The following is an 8,510-nucleotide window of genomic DNA, read 5'->3' on the forward strand; positions in this document are numbered from 1 at the left end:
GGCTGCGAGGGCCGGGGACCCGACGCGGAAAGGCCTCGGGAGAGCGCGGGCCTGGCGCTGACGTCTCGGCAGTGCTCGGCCGGCGGCCTAAGGGCCGGGACTGCGCCAGCTGGTCACTGGAGGCTACCTGAGGAGGCCCCTTGCGAGGTGGGGGTCAGAAGGAGTCGGAAGGGCTCCTAGGGCTTTGGCGAGTGCCCTGTCGGTTTCCTGAAAAGGGGCTGTGGTGAGAGGAACAGGTGTGGCCAGAGGCGTGCCTTCTCTAAGGAGTCAGGTGGCCACTTCTCATGGACAGCTGATGACCAGCTGGGATGTCCTGGCGAGGCAGGGTCAGAGGTGTGCAACGTTTACAGTCCGAATTTTGGACACAGCCTGTAGAACACAGCAACCGGTAGCCAGCGGTCAAATTTCACAACGGGGCAAAGAGCCCCTTACCTGCACCCCCTCTGCCACACAGCAGAAGCCCGTCCCTGCAGCCAGCCAAGGTCACCAGTTCTTCTGGAAGGTGTTTGTAAATCTTGGGTCATCAGCACAACTGTAAAGGGATGGGTAAAAGGACAGGGCAAAGCTGGTGTCAGGAAGGGGGAACCTTCAGGGATGGCACTGTTCCTGACACAGAGCACAGTGCACAGCTGAGACAGGCCTAGTGGGGGTGCAACGTCCTGACAGCTTACCTGGAGGCAGAGAAGCACCAAGAAGGTGGTAGAGACATCCAGGGCATGGAGGATGACTGTCCTGGCAGAGTCGTGGGCAGATGTTAGTGGAGCTCAGCACCCGTGCAGGCCTGTAGTCCAATCACTTGGGAAACGGAGGCAAGATCGCAAGCTCCAGGCCAGCCTCAGCAACTTAGCAAGACCCTGTCTCAAAATAAAAAAATAAAAAGGACTGAGGTGTAACTCAGTGGTAGAGCATCCCTGGGTTCAATCCCTAGTACTTGGAGGGTGGGAAGTTAAGCAGTAACTCATGCAAAACTCAAACCTATGGAGTGGAAAGTAGAAGCAATAACAAGTGAATCTCACGGGGTCATATGGTAGCAGAACTGGCAGGCAAGAAAGATCACAGCAAGGGCTGGGGTTGTGGCTCAGGGGTGGAGCGCTCGCCTAGCATGTGTGAGGCACTGGGCTCGATCGTCAGCACCAAGTAAAAATAAAAATAAATAAAGGTATTGTGTCCATCTACAACTAAAAAATACTTAAAAAGAAAGATCACAGCAAGATTTGAAGAGCTACCTGAAGAAAAGTTTCGATCACCTGCAGAGGAAGGGCCATTGACTAACAGCAGAGCAGGCAGCAGGGGCAGTGGGGAGCAGGAAGACAGGACGGGCTGCACCATGGTGAGAGAACAGTGACCTCACAGGGGGTGCCGGCTGATGCAGCTCGCCCACCCCCACTCCCACCAAGGTTCGGGAGCTGGGGGTCTGACCTCAGGTGGCCACGTTGGGAGGTGAGACCTTGCAGCCTGGGTCCCAGCTGCTGTCCTCCCCAGGGATTGTGGGACCCCAGCCTCTCTGGCTTCCTGTTTTGAGATGTGATCTCTCATTCCTGCAGGCAACTCTGCCATCTTCCAGGGGGCTCACACCAGAGCCAGTGTCCTGCTGCTCCACAGCCTCCACATCTGGTAGCTAAATAAACCTCTTTTCTTTATGAAGTTACCCAGCCTTGGGCATTTTGTTGTAATAACATGAAATAGACTAATTGGAGGGTTAAATCAATATACTTGCAGATGGAAGAACACTGACAATGTCCCCAAGATGCCTATACTAAGGGAATTAAAAAAATTTTTTTGTACTGGGGTTTGAACCCAGGGGTACTCAACCACTGAGTCACATCCAGCACAGCAGCAGCCTGAGAGTTGGAAGGTGGGATATTGTAGTTAAAGTTCTGGAGACTTTTTATTTAGCAGGAGGAGGTTAAGATATTTTTAACACTGGATCCTCTTATGTTGAAATTGCAAGGGTAAGATGCCATGACTAGTGGTTTAAAAGAGAAACAATGTATAAATTCCAAAACATCAAGGAAGGAAAATAAAATACAAAAAAAAAAAAAAATTCTGAAAACCCTGTTAATCTAGAAAACTGAAAGACATGAAAGAGCAAGAAAGCCAAGAGGAAACTGACCACTCAGAAATGTTCTTGGAGGAGTAGCAGGTGAGTTCACTCCATCTGAACACCCTCAGAAAGCAGCTAACCCTTGTATGAAACATTTTAAAACAAACTTACAAGCATCAAAGAAGTGAGGTAGCAGTCAGGAATCCAGGTTAAACCCAAGTGGGCGGGGGTGGGAAGCCCGTGGAACGACGGACATCGTCACCCTAGGTGCATGTGTGATTGCACGGATGGTGTGTGCAACCGGGAAATGAGAAGTTGTGCTCCATTTGTGTACAATGAATTGTTTGTGTACAATGAATCGAAATGCATTAAAAAAAAAAAAAAAAAAAAAAAAAAAGCCCAAAACTGAAGTGCCAGGGCAGCAGTAGGAAGTGGGTAGTTTGAGTTTGGAGGATCTTCTGAGTACCTCGTGGGGATATGCAGATGTTGGCTTGGGAAGGAGGTTTCCAAGTGGTGGTGCCAGGCCAGCGATTGCACCTGGGCTCCAGGCCTCCTGAGGGGTCTCCAGTCATGCAGGCCACTTGGGGAAGCTGCATGGAGCTCACACAGCCTCACAGGGACCACAGGATAGAAGCCAGAGCTGAGGCGCAGGGCCATACCCTAAAAGCAAAGGCAGGCAGAACAGAATTGGCCTGGTGGGAACAGGAATCCACCCTGAATTGCTCCAGCCCTGAGTGGATCAAGAGGGCCTGCCAGCCCAGCCAACTGCCAGGAGAAAGGCATGTGCCCTGCAGGAATGTCAATTGGACAGGCTGAGTCCTTGGTGCACATGCTGGGCTAGGTCCTGACTAGGTGAGGTGGCCTCACAGGGCACCCTGGACAGCTGGCCCAGGCAGTGTGTGCTGGGGGAGCTTGGACATACGAGCTCCAAGTGCTGGGAAGACCTCGGAGGTTCTGGGCAGGGCCGTGGATGGGCTGTTCTAGTGCTTTGGAGGTCGTGCTCAAGTACTTAGAGGTGAAGGGCCATTATGTCTGCACCCAAAATGGCTCTGAACACCAAGACAGAGAACAGTGATGTCACACGTAAAGAGACTGAGACAGCTGGGACCACAGGGCACGCCTGTCATCCCAGTGGCTCGGGAGGCTGGGGCAGGAGGATCTCGAGACCAAAGCCAGCCTCAGCAACTCAGGGAGACCCTGTCTCTAAATACAATGTACTTTAAAAAGTATTTCTGGGATGGGGATGTGGCTGGGGATGTGCCTCAGTGGTTAAGCACTCCTGGGTTCAAAAGAAAAAAAAGAAAAGTAAGATAGGAGCAGATGCACCAAAATTAGTGGACCTGAGAGAAAAACGCACAACTTTTCTGTGAGTTGTTTTTCCCAACATGAAAATGTTGAAAAAAAAAACCCACAAATACCTCAAGAAAACTTATTCAAAACTTATTGAATCACACAATTTAAATTGGTTGTTTTATTGAATGTAAGTCATATCTCAATAAAGCAGTCAAAAATATACTGGGCTGGTTTAACTGCAGTTTAGACTTAAAAAGGGAAGAAACAGAAGACAAATGGCAGGTAAGATTCATCACGAAACAGGAAAATAACGGGCGCTATGGAGCAAGCACAGGAGAAGATCCGAAGCAGGTTCCCACCTGCAGACCAGAGGTAGAACAGGGTCAGGTCCAGGTCTGTGAGAGCTTCTGTCTCCAGCAGAGCCCAGCAGGTGGCTTTGAAGGACTCCCCACAGAACCAAGAGGGGCAGCCGTGCACCAGGGGCCTGCACTAGGGGCTCCAGGAGGTGGGAGGAGCCAGGGCTGCCACAGTGGGGGCTCTGGGGGCTGCCAGGGGGTGCCCATTGACTCAGAGTAAAACTGGGAGCAAGGACTGTGCTGCCCGCAGAGCCCACAGAGGACAAAGGGGTGTGGGCTGGAGTGTCTGAGAGGAGAGGGGCCTGAGCGAGTCTCTTGGGGAGGTCCTGGGTGTCCTGTTTTGCCCATCCCTGGAAATGTGTGAGTCTGGCCCCTGTGAAGGTGCGTGTGGCAGGGACGGCAGGTGTGGGTTAGGGCTGGGAGACAGCAGAGCTGTCTGTGGCCAGGTGAGTGGTGGCCAGGAGAGCAGCTCCCGATAGCCATTGACCAGGTGGGTTCAGGGGTTTAACTCCACTGGAAGCTGGGCAGGGACCCTGGGCTCTGGGGCCACAGCTGGAAGTGCAGTGACCACAGGAGGCACTTGAGCTTCCAGGTCAAAGAGCCAGTAGGATTGGGCTGTGCGCTCCCCTGGGACCTGCTTTATGTTCTTCCGACTCAGCCCGCGCTCTCTGCTTAGGCCTGTAGCTCCTGTCCTGGCCACCTGGGGGCAGGGTAGGGGCCACGGCTCATCTGGGGCCTCTTTGGTGCCAGCAGCCCCTCTCCTTTTCTCTTTTTTCCTAAAGAGAACCTGACTCACATCTCTAGGGCAGGTCTCCCAGCTGCCTTGCTTGCATTTGCTGCGTGCCCTTGTTCCTGTGGTCTTGGTGCTCTGGCCTTGATCCTGGACAGACCTTGCCCACCCCAGGCTGGGCTAATTACTAGTCAGCAACTCAGCTCCCCTTCAATATGCAGATGGATTAGTCCGGAGCCACAGAGGCTCCTTTACCAGACCCCCACACCAAGCAGACTTGCCCTGCCCTGGGAACCGCAGGCCAGGAGCACAGAGGACTGCCCCACAGCCCAGCCCAGGGAAGTCCCACCTGCACTCAGTGCACCTACCCTGCCTTACCCACTTCTTCCTGGGAAACCACAGTACAGGCCCTGGGCCTCCTTCCCTCCTGCCCTGGCCAATGTGGGGTGTGACACATGGTGTGCCCACCTTGGGAATGTGAGCTGCAGGTCTTCTAGGGCAGCTGTCTGCTTGTGTGCCTGGCCAGGCTGCTTAGCACCCACCTGGGATCACATCTTAGGATGTAGGTGCTGGCTGCTGGGTTTGAAGGTGGAGGGAGGCCAGCGGCACAGCTCTGGGAGTCTTTGCCTCTGCAGGGAGCTGATCCCGCGCCACCTGCACGAAGGAGGAAGCCAGCACAGGTGTGAAGCTGGTAAGGCACTGGTGAAGAGGAGCCAAGGTCCACACTGGGTTCAGCTCATGGGAGCCTCAGTCCACAGCCTCAGGACTCTGCAAGACTCACTAAGTCAGGCGATGGTGATGGGGTAGAGCTCAGTGGTGGAGCACCATGTGTTCATTCGTGGTATCAAAATATAAAAATACAAACATCTGACTTATTGTGATTTTTTCTCTTGTTCTGAATAAACATGCACATAATTTTGTGATGATTTATTTGCATTTTTCCCTGAGAGCCCCATCTGCTTCAGACCACCCACACCTGGATGGGCTCCAACAGCGAGTGTTCCGCCCCAGTCGCCTGCCTCCAGTACAGCAGGCGGGACACAGTCCCACAACAGCCGGGTCAGTCCAGCTGGCTCTGAGATGTCAGACCTGAGCCTGCGGTGACCTCGGATGATGTCAGAACCAGAAGCCACCTCTTCAGGGGACAGGAGGATTTCCAGTCCCAGAGCTTTGGTGGACTGCCCTGACAGAACGTGTGGCCTGTGTGGTCACGGCTGGGCCTTACTCACTCATGCCGCATCTGCAAATTCAGATGGGCATTCAGATGGGTCTGTAGCCCCCAAATCAATACTCACTGTGCTTCCCATCACTCAAGGACATGCTCAGAGCAACGAAAGATCTGAGCCACTGATCTGCAGCTCCTGCTGGGGTGGCACCAGTTCCCTTGCTGCTTGCTCGGCCCATACTGTGTCCTTTGTGCTGTCTTTTTATTATTTTATTTTATTTTGGTACAAGAATTGAACCCAGGACACTTAACCACTAAGCCACATCCCCAGCCCTTTTTTGTGTTTTATTTAGAGACAGGATCTCCCTGAATTGCTTAGGGCCTCACTAAATTGCTGAGGCTAGCTTTGAACTCTCTCTCGGTCCTTCTGCCTCAGCCTTCCCAGGCGCTGGGATTACAGGTGTGCACCATTGGGCCCAGCCTTTCCGCTGTCTTTTAGTGCCATGTTTTCTGCAAAATTGAGCTTCTGTTGGTGACAGAAATGGTACCCAGTTCAGTGCTGGTGCTGTCTTATGTTCCCTAGCACAAGATGGTTGTGATGTGTCCTCCCAAGGAAAGACAAGTGTTAGGAGAGCTTCCGTCAGGCCTGCGAGAGAGTGTCCCTGGGAATTTAAAGAACCGACTGTAGATGCACACTGCACGAGGCATCCTAAAACAGAATCATGCAGGAGATGAGGGATGCCACTTGAGTGCCACAGCTGTGACCATGGTGGCCTTGCCCAGGAGCGATGGTGTGGCCTGCCCCAGTTCAGCTCAGCGGGGGCAGGTGGAGCACTTCTTTGTGGACTAGAACTACTGCAGGAAACAAGCATTGCCCGCGACTGACAAAGAGCCAAGTCCAGACTATGTCCAGAACTACAAGTCACAAAAACAAGAGGGATGTGTGACAGCCTGGTGAGAACTGCAGATGGGCGGGCGGCCCTGGCAGGAGGAGCCCCCTCGCAGCAGGGGGAGTGGAAGCCGTTGGAGATTCCCTGCCCGTGAAGGTGCCAGCGCTGAAGAAGTGTGCAGGCAGGAATTCTCCTGCAGACCTGAGGGAGGCATGACCTCCTTGTGGGAAAGGGATTGGCCTTATCTTCAAAAGGGAACACAGCCTGTCCTACGACTCATGTTAGTCCACCGTGTGGATCTCTGAGCACATGGTATCCAAACACAAGGAGGATGCTCACAAAACCTTATTCATTACAGCCAAGTTCCGCCAATACCCTAGACCCATTGACAACAGAACAAATAAACTGGAATATACACAGCTCCTTCCAGGGGAGAACAAGGGAAGCAGCAATTAAATGGGCTGATCCTGGAGCTCTCAGGCAAAACACTAAGAGGGACACTGATCACCAAAGGGCACGCATACACGGATTCTGTTTCTGTGCCATTTGGCACAGGCCAGCACAGATGACAGGTCTGAGTATCCTAGGGATGTCATAACAAGTGCCACAGACTGGGTAGGCTTAGAACTTAATGTTTAACCATCCTGGAGGCTGCAAGTCCCCAGCAAGGTGTCCAGGGCTGGCTCCCCTGAGGCTGTGAGGGAGCTTCTGTCCCAGGCCCCCCTGGGGCTCCTTGGTTTATAGAACCAGCACCCCGACCTCTGCTGTCCTGGTCATGGACATTCTCCCTGTCTGCTCCCCTGTCATGAGGACACCAGTAGTGGGGAAGAGGTCCCATCCTAATGACCTTGTTTTAACTTGACCATCTCTGGAAAGTCCCTGTCTTCAACGGAGGTCACATTCCAAGGTGCTGAGGACTGGACTCCCAACATATGAACCTGGGGGCACACTTTTGCCATGATGGTACACAGTGGCTCTTTGGGAAGTGGGGAAGGAAGTAGATCTCTCCAGAACCTGGCCATGTCAACACCCCGATACTGGACTTCTGGTCTCCAAAGCCCAGAGGAATAAGTCATGCTGATTAATCCTCCATGGCATTTTGTTCTGGAGCCAGATCTAAGACAGTGAGGGGGGAATGGGAGAGACAATGCCACAGACTAGTGGGGGTCAGGAACCTGGAGGGGCCTGTGCAAGAGGTCATCCCAAGAGCTGCTGAAGGTGCTGAAACACAGTCCCCATCTGGCCGGAGCTGTTTAGTTTCAACCATTGCAGAGGTTTCAGGTTTTAAGACACCTTCCGTGGTAAGCTGCTAATTGCCCTGGAAGATGTTCTGGGAAGTTTGTGGAAGGGTATGATGGAAATGCAGGCTGTTTTAATTGACGTGCTGCCTCAGGAAAGGAAATTCTGGCAGAAGCAGTCAGATGTGCTCTATTTTCCCCTAGTGCAGAGGTGTCTCTGTGAACATTGCCGTTCTTTAGATTTCACTACAGTCTGGGTTGCAGGGGTGGGCCTCGGTGAACCTCTGCCTCTTCCAGGCTCCAGGGCTGGGTCGAAGCCCTCCCAGAGCCAAGAGCAGGTGGGCCTGGACAGAGGCAGGTCCAGGGCACGATTTGGCTGCAGCCAGAAGGGTGTGCTGAGGAGAAAGGAGAGAGGAGTGGAAACCAGCGTCCTTACCGCTGGCTGGCTGGAATGGGCAGGGTAAAGGGGAGGGGAGGGCTGTCGGCTGAGGGCAGCGCTGTGCTGCTCTCTAGGTGAAGACAGCTTACCCAGGGTTCTGCCCTCAGCTGCAGCACAAGTGGACCTGTCCTGCAGGCATGGAGGACCAAGCCTCCCCTCCCAGCTTCTCAAGGGTCTGCTCTTCTTTTTAGACCGTCACTGGAACCAAGGACAAACGTCCTGTCTCCCATTCAGAAGTTTTAGCACATTCCCAGGCATTTCCTCTGCAGCAGCCCTGCCTGGAGACATTATCCTCTCCTAATGTGCCCCTCCCTGTTTTACTCTTCCCCTGGGATTGTCCTTTTGCTTGACCCTG

At 53.2% G+C, this 8,510-nt stretch overlaps 1 long non-coding RNA gene across 1 annotated transcript; it reads left to right on the forward strand.

The window, feature by feature from the left end:
- Nucleotides 1–34: 34 nt before the first annotated feature.
- Nucleotides 35–5,349, forward strand: LOC306670224. The gene is made up of 2 exons (XR_013766348.1): nt 35–147; nt 5,059–5,349. It is a non-coding gene; the product is annotated as an uncharacterized lncRNA (long non-coding RNA).
- The last annotated feature ends 3,161 nt before the right edge of the window (nt 5,350–8,510 follow it).

The sequence above is a fragment of the Sciurus vulgaris genome, assembly GCF_902686455.1.
Source record: "Sciurus vulgaris genome assembly, chromosome: 9".
Taxonomy (NCBI): Eukaryota; Metazoa; Chordata; class Mammalia; order Rodentia; family Sciuridae; genus Sciurus; species Sciurus vulgaris.